Source organism: Lactuca saligna, chromosome 9, assembly GCF_052625555.1.
Source record: "Lactuca saligna cultivar CGN05327 chromosome 9, ASM5262555v1, whole genome shotgun sequence".
In the NCBI taxonomy this organism is placed as follows: Eukaryota; Viridiplantae; Streptophyta; class Magnoliopsida; order Asterales; family Asteraceae; genus Lactuca; species Lactuca saligna.
Window position 1 is genome coordinate 141962639 of NC_136425.1, and position 11988 is coordinate 141974626.

Sequence of the window (11988 nt, forward strand, 5' to 3'; positions counted from 1 at the left end):
TGGATATGACCTCTCTCTCATAATATAATCCTTTTCTGGCTACAAAAACCATGTTATCAACATGTGTAACACCCGCAAAATCAGGCTAAGCCTTTAAGATATAATATAAGTTTCGTATTAAGAAAAATAGAAAAAATCAACAGCGTCATCCGGAAAGCATAAAAATAAGTGCATCAAAACAAATTTATTATTATATATGTAGAAAGTACATGTAGTCATGATCTCAAAAATATAAATTTCGTAGAAGTATGACTCTGTATGAATGAGATGATTTTTATAAGATATAAAAGTCAGTTGTGTTCAAACAATGTGTGAGGTTCAAAGCTACGAAGAGAATGATTGACTTTTAGCTAAAGGCACCAAAAGGAGAATCGTAGTACTCCTTAAGATAGAAATTTTTGAAAAAAAAATGCAAAAAATGGAATCCATACAAGACAGTTATGATTTTAACAATATCATTTAATCTTATAAAAATAAGAACGACAAAATCATGTCAGAATTAGCTAACAGAGTCTAAAAGAAAGTCGTAGATCTTGACGAGAGCTTCATGGGGATATAATGACGTCGAAAACGGAGTCTGTATGAAGAAGTTGTGGAATTTACAAAATATGTGATTTGTGCATCGTGCAGTGCGCATCGAGTGCACGCTGAGAGCGCGATGCATGCTTCTAGAAGGCCAAAATGCAGACCACGGAGAGGCCGACACGTGACACAGATGGTTATGGAGATGTAGCCCTAAATGTGAGACATTCACTCCTTTTGCACAATGTGCACCCAAAAACGGCTATAAATAGCAGACCAAACCTCAATCCCTTCCCACACCTCCCAAGATCTTCACTTTCGAGTTGCTTTCGATTTTAGCCCGTTTTCCTTAGTTTTATCCTTCAACGAAGCCCTGCTACCCCTGAAGTAAGTAGCTAGCGAGTAGAAGCTCTACCAGTGTAATTTCCTAACGTTTGTCAGGAAGAACCTCTATAAGTTAAGTTACACTCTAGTGTTTTCAGTGTAACTTATATTTATAGTCATAAGTCGTTATTATGAACCTACAAATAAGATATATCAGTAATTCGATGTCATTGTATTGATTGGTGTACTTACGGGAGAGGTGTCTAGAATGGTCACATTAATTGGCTTAGTTTGTGGGTTCTAGAAAAGTTATTATGCATAAATGATCATGCCTCCCAATTATCATGCATGGTTAATCCTTATTTGATAGAACACTCAGTATTCATTGGGATTATTGAGGATTCTAGACTATCATTACATCACCAGTAGTATTAGACTAAAACTTAGTCATCACTATACTTAAGGTTACGTTAGAAGAAAATTTAACGTGCTAAGGTGAAGTTCTATCCAAATTCTGAGGCATCCACTTTGATGAAGTGAGTGTGTAGTTACTTTCATCTTATACATAAATATGAAGTATCTAATTAACTAATTGATATACGTGGTTATGTGCAAAGATGCTATGTGTTAGATGAAATGTAATAAAAAAAATAAGTTTATATGATTTATACTGAATACGTATTCAATAAACATTATACATTAGGTAACGAAGGGTAGTGAAAGTTGCTATAGTACGATGAAAGATAGGATGTCATAGTATGTAAGCAAAGATAGGATGCCACAACTATAGCAATGGTATTGGTGTACCAACAATGTAGTCACTTAACAAAAACATAGGTGACAACTACTGGACTAAATGATGATAGTCTTGTAAAATACTGGCAGTTATAGACTTAGTGCCTATTAGATAGATGAACCTTGTAAAATACTGGCAGTTATGGACTTAGTGCCTATTAGATAGATAATTTCATCTATTGACTTAGTTCCTATTAGATAAACACTGGTAGTGATAGACTTCGTGCCTAAACACTGGTAGGGATGGACTTCGTGCCTAAACACGGCCAACGATGGAGTTCGTAGCTATTCCTTAGGATGAATTTGTAGAAAGAAACCTACAGGCATGTATTGCATAGAAATCCTTGTAACAGTATTGTCAACAACAATGATTAAGAAAACCTTTAGGATAGATCTATAGGGAGAATAAATAAGTAAATGTGGGTGGGTAATTAGGTTAACTGTTTGATAATTAAATATATTAACTATATTATTGTGGGTTGAATACCCTATGTACTCACCAGGTTTCCCAACATGACTCACTCAATTTCTTTGTATCATAGATAGTGATACATAGGTACTGATAGATAATTATAAGTTGAGAGAATTAAAAGAATTCTTAGACTATATAATACTGATGTAAGTCCTATGTTTATGCTTACATTTATTATATCAGTTATGACGTCCCATAATTTTATAAATTAATGAAAAACATTTCTTCATAGTGCTTTTGCGAGACCAAATTCCACATTTATAAATAGACTATGTATTTAAATAAGCATAAGCAAAAAGTTTTAAAATAATCGTAAATTTTGGGATGTCGCAGTTGGTATCAGAGCATTATATTACACAACCTAGGAACTTGTAAGAATTCTAGAATTAAACTTAGAATACTAAGTGATGATTGTGAGATGATTGACTATTATATTTTAATTGACACATGTACTAGCTCACTTTAGGATAAGATGCCTAATTGGCTTTTAGTGCTAAATGGTTTGAATTATACCATGCCTTAGGTTGCCTATTTAAAATTATATTATCTGATTAGATCTGAGTTCTATTTCCAACCTAGAATTAGGAGATTTTATGTGTTTAGGTTTCGAAACTTTTCATTACGATACTAGAACTGGCATATAACTTTTCAGAGAGATAAGGAGAATCCATGAAGATGTATTAGGAAGTATTCCTAGAGTAGTTCTGGATGCAATATTGTTAGGAAGTGGATCCGATAGACGTGAACAACGAGTTTCAAACCTGGAGAATGGGAAGATGGTCGTTTATGAGTATGCCACCGCATTCACCGAGGATATGAAGCTATTCCCCTACTTGGTGCCTACTGAACTCTCCAAGATAGAGAGGTTTGCTAACGGGTTGCCATCAGACTTTGGACCAAAGGTAAAAATGGCAACTACTTTGAAGACAACCGTTAGAGCAGCCAAGAATGTGGAGACCAACCTTCGGGAGAAGGATTTGGAGAGAACATAGGAAAGAAAGAAAAGGAAGATGGAAGGACCTTCAAGATCCGATAAGAAAGGAAGATTTTCGAAATCCAACCTGGACGACCAAAATTATAGGGTAGTGGTGAAGCCAAGTGGTGTGAGAAGTGCAAGAAGAAGCACTTTGGTAGATACGATGAAGAAGTGACTTGTTATAAGTGTGGTAGGATCGGTCACAATTCCAAGGATTGTACGTTTAATGACAAGGTATGGTACATATGTAGATACAAGGGGTATATGTCGAAAGTTTCCCGAAGAAAAACGAAGCGGCAAGATTTAATGTGTCACAAAAGGAAAAGGCAACAGCATACCATGTGATCCTTGATAAAGCAACAATACGTCGATAATGGAGAGCTGATTATACAAAGTTCAAGATATGAAGTAATTATATTAGTATTAGGTTGTGTACCTGATGCAATAGGCGTTACATATGAATCCTCGTTGTAATCATTTTAAGAAGCAATATAATTTCCTAAATTATGTTATGTGCTTTCTGTGCGATTTCCTTTTTCTGATAACTTAATGAACTACAATACAATACATGGGACGATTATAAGTAGGTGTGAAAGGTAGTAGATGCCTATACTACCGGAAGCACACGACTCACACATGGATCAACGAAATTCATAAGTTTACTAACATGCTAGCAGTTGAGCTATTTTGTTCATTTCCATCATTACCTTTGTTTCAGTGATTATTTCTATTCCGACCCTAGTAGTCAAAGAAAATCAAGTCCAACTAATCTACGAAGTAATTTTGATGTAGCGCATGACTTTATATTAAACGAAAAAAATAATCAAAGCGACCAGTAGAGGTATCACGTTTTCCATTAATATTAAGCATGTAACACTCGAGAATTTGGTATGTTTCCTTTAGCCCCTTAATACAAAATCATCTCATTTTAGTCCCTAGCTAGTAGTGGGGTGTACTCTGAGTACTCTTAGCGTCCTAGCTCATTTCCAGATCACGGGCTCACCAACGTATGCAGGGCGTACGTAGGACTAAACATGGCATATGTAGCGCAGGGGAAAACCCTAATTTTTAGGGTTTTCACCCTATTTAAACAACTTATAACACCTTTGGACATTTTACTGACCAACCTCCATCACCCTATGACCAAATATCAAAACCCTAAGTGTGTTTGGTGAGATTTGAGCTTGAAAGTGAGTTTGTTGGTGTTTTGCGTTGAAGAAGAAGAAGAATATAAACACCTGGACGTTGCTTGGGAATAACTTGAGCTTGTAGTGTCACAACTAGCATTTTTAGCTAGGAAATTCTATTCTCATATAAACATCATCCATTGTAAAAGCCTATACTCTAAGTGAATACTATACTCTATTCTCATTCAAATATATCTCATATGCTCAAATAAGGGTTGGAAACCCTAGGAATCCCGATTCAAGTTATTTATAGACAAGGATTCTCTTATTGGGCCTAATGGACCAATAAACTTTCAAATCGACTATTTGGGCTCTAATTGGACCCACCTTCATGAAACACAATATTTTGGGCCATAATGGGCCTAAAATATTTTTTTTAACCCTAATGGACCATAAACCCATTCCTTTTACCAAATTGGGTCGTAAATACACTTAAGGGCCTAATGGGCCGAAACATTTTTATAGGGATTCACAAAATCGATCAAAGCCAAGAGTGGGCCAAACTAATTCAATTTCATCCATCATAAGCCCAATTCTCGGACATATATAGAAAAAAATGATACATAAATAAATAGATAAATAAATAAAAGGGTGGTGGACAAAAGAGTTGCCACCACAACATTGCCCCTCATGTTTCCAAGCATTGACCACCATACTTCAAGGCTTGACATGTTTGTCCACCATACACCCAAGCCTCTCTTTTTCCCATCCTCTCTCTAAAAATTCATCTAAACACTCCCACCTCCTCCATTTTCACTTTCAAAATCACAAGATTTCTCTCTAGAGCTTCAAACAAAATCTATCCATTCTCCCAAAAACTTTTATGTGTGCTTGAGTGAGTCCAAGGATAATCCATCAAAGATCCATCCATCTTGGTAAGTTATCATCATTATAAATTGATTTGGTTTCATTTCATGTTAAGATCCACACTCTTTAACACTTTATTTCGTGATTCATGTTCCTTAGAACACCCTAAATTCGAAAACCTCTTCAAGGGAGCTTGTAAGGCTGAAAACTCCTCTAATCTTCATCAAGAACCGAAATTATCAAAGCAAGGTGAGTTCATACCCCCTTGTTTTTGGTTTTTACTTATTTTTGGGGGAGAATACAAGTTGATTTCTGTAAATCTATGTGTATATGCATGACTATGTGTGTTTTCCATGAATTATTTGGTGATTATGTGTTGATTTCTTCATTAATCTAAAAATATGTTAAGAACTTGAAGTTTGTCACTTGGAACTTCATAAGAACCTTGACAAAAGTATGTTTTATCACATATAATACATTTAAACTAGTAGATCTGAGATTTATATGCTTTAAATAGCAAAAATGAGTGTTGTGTTGTCAGATCTACAAATTAAACTCATAAAACAGCCCATGACAGGAAAGTTTTTGTCCAATATCGAACTGTTTTGACTCTCTTAAATGAAGTATGTTTCAAAACTTTTTCACATGGATAACATTCAGATTTATAATTTTAAAATGGCTACTCGCACGTTTTCATACGATTTTTCTACAATTTTTGGTTAATTTTACAAAACTGCCTATCAAATTTGAAATAATTTCAGACCAACCTGTGAACATGGGATATTTCACACTTGTTATAAGCCATTAAAAATTATGAGAAAAATTGTAAACAAAGTAGACAAAATTTCCAAAATTCCAGAATTTACGGATCCAAATTTCGACTTACGGTGATTTTTTTACAAATTTTCCAAAAACTAGGTCGGAAAAGCCCAAAACCAGAAAAATATTTATTTCCACAAAAATCAAGCCAAAAATGATATTATTGACAAAAATGGGTTTAAAATGTTATATTTATCACAAAGTAGTCATCAACACAAGTTTTTAACAAAATTGGAGATTAAAGTGTTATTCTTACAAAAATTGGACCTTAATTGTAAATTTTTGGTTTATTGGGCCAAGAACGTTATTTTTACAAAAAGTGGGCTTTTATGTCTACTTTGTAAATAATCAAGCTACAATAAACAAAACAATAGCAAACCGCTTAAAAACGATATCCATATCCTTATCGGTCCTGGAAATAATATACATGTTTAGTGGGCCTTAGTGTCCTTTTACATGTATATTGGGCTTAGGATAGACATTCATATTCCTTTGAGCCTGGAAATAATAGACACGTATAGTGGGCCTTAGTGGTCCACTTACATGTTTATTGGGCTTGGGAATGGGTTTATATGCATTCTTCTTTTTATGCTATTTTAGTGAATACTTTAGCCAAAACAAATGATAAACCAACAAATGGATTTAATTTGAACATTTTCTAGGTTATTGGGCCTTAGTGGCCTATTGTTATGTGCGAGAGGTCCTGTATATGTTTATTGGGCCTCATTGACCTATTAACATGTGCGACGGACCTTGGATACTATTTGTGTGCTCTTTGGGCCTGTAAATACTTTACATGTGAAATGGGCCTTAGTTGTCCTTTCATATATATTTCGGGCCCATGTTATATAATCTCATTCCAATAGGGTCTTGAGTGATTTACATGTTTAGCGATGCCTTAGTGGTTCACTTACATGGATCATTGGGCCTGGAAGGAGTTTATACCTTTTTCTTCGCGTAATTTCGATTAAAGATCTAGTGAGTTTTGTTGGTTGGCACCTATCAAGTGTACGATCGTAGCCTATAGTTATAACTAGAGTCTCTTGGAGGGAGAACGGGGATTTGTGTATAGCTCTATATGGGGTTGTCACCCCACACCTCAGTTTTTCGCTACAGTTAGACTAACTCAGTCTAGGGTGACGAAAACCTTATAATCAAATTCAAAACCGGCGTCCAACGACGCCAAGACAGGTGAAATTGTCATTACTTAGTATGCTTATGACGGCTCGTTTAGAGGAATTAACGTTATGAAGTTTACGGAAGACCTTTTTTTTACAGGCAACATCGGGTTGTCTGGGAACATTCTCTTTACATGCTCTTACATTCTCTCTACATTCTCTTTACCTTTTTAGTCAAATAAACAATAACATACATGGATTAATACAAGATCTAACACAAACACACTAAACAGTTTTCAGAAAATATCATATTTTCTGGTGGTTTTCTAAGTTATACAAATAATTTTCACAAACATGCTTATGAACTCACCAACATTTTGATGTTGATCGTTTTTCAAAATAACTTGTATTCTCAGGAAACCGTTGAAGCAAGATGAACGAAACAAACTAATGGATATTGTGTTATATTTTGTTTCATCATACTCTTACTATTTTTGGCATGTAATATTCAAATACAATAGTCGATGTAAACAATGAATGTTGTTATATTACATGTGTGATGATGATGATGTTATGTTTCAATTATATTCATTGTAATGATATTTCAAGATGAAGTCACGCACAAGGCCCCGAACGTTTCCTCCGTCTGGTTCGGGGGTGTGACAGATTGGTATCAGAGCATTGTTTATAGTGAACTAGCATATTTAATCATACAGGATATGCAACTATAAATACAATGGGACTAAACACCTCTGAACATAATAATTAATATACATACCTTTGTGTGCATTTTAGAATAAAAACACAACAATAACAGCAAAAGTCTTTGGAGGATTTGAACATCGCTATAAAACTCGGGCAGTTATGTAGTCGTATTGGGGGTGAATGTAGCCTGATCAACTACATTATTCAAAATACGACCAACATGTGTTCGGGAGTAATTGTGATGGGAAATGAATCAAAAACTTACCATTTAATTATCCAAAGAGCTTATAGAACCAAAACTAAACAAAATTAAATTACTATAGGAGTAAATGGTATGCTATTTGTTTCTAGTATTTATACCCCATCGTGCAATACACTATAGACGAGTATCATTAGCCAAGAAACCCCTGTCTCCCTAGTCAGGGAATAGCAGGGTGGCTCGACTCAGAGAAGGAACCATAGGAGGAAAACGAAGTAGAACTTGAAGGTGAACCCGCCGAGTCAATAGTGGACCTCGAAGAGGAAGAGCTAGAGGGCAATGATGATGATGACTCGGATACAGAATCCGATGACATCAATCCTCCATGTAAAGCCAGAGTACCGACATATCGTGTGGGCCCCGATGGCCCCATGCCCCCTTAGGCACACGATATTTGGAGATAGAGTCACTAGTAGGGGATACAACCACACTACGGTAGGAACTGAGGTCTCTTTGATCTTAGTCGTAGAGGACCAGCTGACCGGGCCCTCCCAGTCATGTTCCGGTGCACCCGAGGTATTGATAACCAAGCTCAGGACACCCCAAATCGAACGGAACAAATATGGTTTGCTATTGAGAGAGATGAGAGGCAAACACAGGAAGTGAATGGAGACTCTCGAGCAAGACCGTTAGTTTGGGAAGTACGACTACGAGATACCGAACAACAAGTAGCTCGTCTCCGAGGTGCATCCACTTCATCAACACCACCACCAGACACTTCCCGCCACAATTAGGATCATCCTTTTCTACTCCCCCCTACTATCCGACATGACTCTCTTTCGTGTACTAAGATGGTACTTACCACTGGAACAATTATGTGCTATATTTATTTCATATTACTACATAGACTCAATTATATGCACAAGCGAACCCTCAAAACCGCTAGATACTTAAGGGTATCAAAACCAAAACAACCTATATACTCTAAGGATAGACGTGACGATCGTGCCAAATCTGTGATTACCTACTACCGTAAATACATCATAGGGATGTAGATGGAAGCAGTAAGAATTATATAACAAGATGCAAAATTTATAGAGTACAACCAGGAATGACGATCATTACTTACGATCCGGATTATCAACGTGCAGCAGGAAAATGCCATCCCGCAAGAATAACAAGCACACCTACGAGACACCGCTCCTACATATGGGCTCTGCTACATTCCAAGCTGCTGTAACGGCGGTAGTAACCGCTGCGATGGCGCAAATCAATGCAAACAACCCCAATGGAGGTGGGAACAACATTGACAACTCCAGCCAAAGGAACAGACATGGAAACCAACAAGTGACAACCTATCAAGGAACTCCAAACCCAAAGCTTAAGATTAAGAAGCTGAGGTCTGGAAGTAAGAGAAAGGGACAACACACTCAAGGGTTCTCAAGGAAGCAACATGTTTTTGCTGTTCATGCGACCATGACCCCTATTACACCAACAACTAGGAGACCATATGCTGGAAGCCTTTCAAAATGCAACCAGTGCAAATTCCATCATAATGGAGCCTATCGGAAGATGCATTGTAACAAATGGAACCGAAAGAATCACACCGCCAAATTCTGTAGAACTTGTCCATGCCAGAATCGTCAGCCAAATGAAAATGACAACAATCGTAACAACCCTAACAACAACACCAATGATGAGACACCTGCTATGGGTTTGGAGGAACCGGTCACTTCAGGCGCAATTGCCCCAAGGATAACAATCAAGGAGCAGAAGGATCAGAAATGGTCCTGACCTTGGGTCAGGGCGAAGCAGTCCAAGACCCAACGGTTGTTACTGGTACGTTCCCACCTAACAACTCTTTCACTTACCTCTTATTCAATAGTAAAGCTGAGTTAAGCTTTGTTAGTAACATATTCAAACACTTACTAAAACCACAACCCCGGAGGCTAAACTAAGCCTTAACAGTGGAGATAACTAAGGGGAAAACCACATCAACCAAAGATAATTATGTAGGGAACACCTTAACACTAAACAACATTCATTTCAAATAGATTTGGTGCAAGTAAATAATAGGAGTTTTGATGTGATAATCGGCATGGTTGGGTTAAGCCCCCACCGTGTTGATATTATGTGTCGCGAGAAGTTCGTTTGACTTCACCTTCCCAATCACAAAACTCTAATAATCCATGGTGATAAACCTGGCGCCAATCCTCTTCCTATCTCGTGCATCGAGGCACAGAAGTGCCTGCACCAGAAAAGAAAACTAGGTTTTCCTCACTCTTGTTGTGGACAAGACCAAGGAAGAAGTAAGTATACAGGGTATTCCGGTAGCATGCGATTTTCCGAATGTATTTCCCGAAGAACTTTCGGGAATACCTCCAGAAAGACAGGTCGAATTTTGAATCGACCTCATACTGGGAATTACATCAATTGCCAATTCACCCTATAGGTTTACTCCCGCCGAAAATTCACAAGTTATCCAGTCAATTGAGAAGAATTGTTGCACAAAGGATTCATCGGACCAAGCTTCTCAACTTGGAGAGCTCCGATCTTGTTCTTCAAGAAGACAGATCCTTTAGAAGGTACAACGATCTTAGGAAATTGAATAAGCTCCCTATCAAAAATCGATACCCACTCCTTCGGACTGACGATCTATTTGGCCAGCTCCAAGGAGCTAGTTACTTCTCTAAAATAGATCTAAGAACCGGTTATCATCAACTTCGAGTCCGAGAAGAAGACATTCCAAAAACTGCATTCCGAACTCGTTGCGACCATTACAAATTCATTATGATACCTTTCGGTTTAATGAATTCTCCCACGGTATTCATGGACCCTAGGAACCGAGTTATCCCAACCATTTCTAGTCAGCCTTTTTAATTATTTTCATCGATAACATACTCATCTGCTCACGAAGTAAGAACAAAACTCTGCCAACATCTACGACCAGCCTTGAAAGCATCAAAGACGGAGAATATCGCGAAGAAAACACTACGTGGATGGATAAAACTCTTGGAGTTGAAAGACGAAGCTTATAGAAATCAAACAAGAAAGAAGTTTAGCATGGATCTATATCCAAGAGATTGTGAGACTCCATGAAATATCAGTATCTATTATCTCAGATTGGGATAACGGAATTACTTCAAGATTTTGACAGTCACTTTAGAAGGCTATGGGAACATAGCTAGACACGAGCGTTGTGTACCACCCTCAAACCAATAGTCAAAGTGAACGAACCATTCAACCACTCAAATTCATGCTACAAGTCTGGGTGTTAGAATTCAGCAAGTCATGGGATACCCGGTTGCCCTTGATTGAATTCTCATACAATAACAACTATCGCACGAGCATCAAGATTGCTCCTTTCGAAAACTCTTTATAGTCATAAATGCAGATCACTCACCAGTACTCTCATGAGACCAAAAACCATTTTCGAAACAACAGAGAAGATAATTCAAATCAAATCTTGACTTCAAGCATCGCGAGACCGACATAAGAGCTATTCTGAAAAGCGGCGTAAGCCATTAGGATGTCAAGTAGGGGATCACGTGTTATTAAAGAAATTTCCTAGTAAAGGAATGATTCGCTTTAGGAAACGAGAAAACTAAACCCGCGATACATCGGGTTGTTCGAGATTCTTGATCGGATTCATCTAAAGACTTATAGACTACAGCTGCCTGTAGAGCTCAACAACGTACACCATGTGTTCCGTGCCTTGAATCTGAAAAGATACATATCATATGAGACTCTTATTATTCCTTTACAAGAAATCAAAATAAACGAGAATCTCCTGATCATCGAAGAACCAGTCGAGGTATTGGATAGGGAAGTAAAGCGTACAAAAAAAAGCCACATTTTGATTGTGAAGATTCGATGGAACGCTAAGCGTGGACCAAAATTCACATGCGAAACACGAAGATCAGATGAAGTAGCTATTCTCTCATTCGTGAACCTATCTTTCGAAAGAATTTCGGCACGAAATTCCCTCTAATGGGGGGATGATGTCACAACTAGCATTTTTAGTTAGGAAATTCTATTCTCATATCAACATCATCCATTGTAAA